Source organism: Arachis hypogaea, unplaced genomic scaffold, assembly GCF_003086295.3.
Source record: "Arachis hypogaea cultivar Tifrunner unplaced genomic scaffold, arahy.Tifrunner.gnm2.J5K5 arahy.Tifrunner.gnm2.scaffold_26, whole genome shotgun sequence".
NCBI lineage: Eukaryota > Viridiplantae > Streptophyta > Magnoliopsida > Fabales > Fabaceae > Arachis > Arachis hypogaea.
Genome location: NW_027255453.1, coordinates 130,831 through 131,720, shown reverse-complemented (window position 1 = coordinate 131,720; position 890 = coordinate 130,831).

Here is an 890-nt window from a genome sequence, read left to right as displayed (position 1 = left end):
TTTTCAATAAAAAATTATAATTTTTAAATTTAAAAATTCATTAAATAAAAAATTTTGTCTTTTCAAATCCTAAATTTTTTTCAAGAACATTTTTTTATTTTTTATCACCGGATAATGCTATTTTTTCATAAATACAGAATAAATTAATTTTAAAAATTTAAACTTTTTAAATTTTTGTTTATTGGATATTTTTTAAAATCTTTATTTTTCAACTTTTTGGTAAAAAGATTATTTTTTTAGTTTCAAAATTTAAAAATAAAAAGTTTTCATCTTTTTTTTGTCTTCCTAATATTACTGGAGTTTATTTAATTTTTTAATTTTCAATAAAAAATTATAATTTTTAAATTTAAAAATTCATTAAATTAAAAAATTTTGTCTTTTCAAATCCTAAATTTTTTTCAAGAACATTTTTTATTTTTTATCACCGGATAATGTATTTTTTCATAAATACAGAATAAATTAATTTTAAAAATTTAAACTTTTTAAATTTTTGTTTATTGGATATTTTTTAAAATCTTTATTTTTCAACTTTTTGGTAAAAAGATTATTTTTTTAGTTTCAAAATTTAAAAATAAAAAGTTTTCATCTTTTTTTGTCTTCCTAATATTACTGGAGTTTATTTATTTTTTAATTTTCAATAAAAAATTTAATTTTTAAATTTAAAAATTCATAAAATAAAAAATTTGTCTTTTCAAATCCTAAATTTTTTTCAAGAACATTTTTTATTTTTTATCACCGGATAATGCTATTTTTTCATAAATACAGAATAAATTAATTTTAAAAATTTAAACTTTTTAAATTTTTGTTTATTGGATATTTTTTAAAATCTTTATTTTTCAACTTTTTGGTAAAAAGATTATTTTTTTAGTTTCAAAATTTAAAAATAAAAA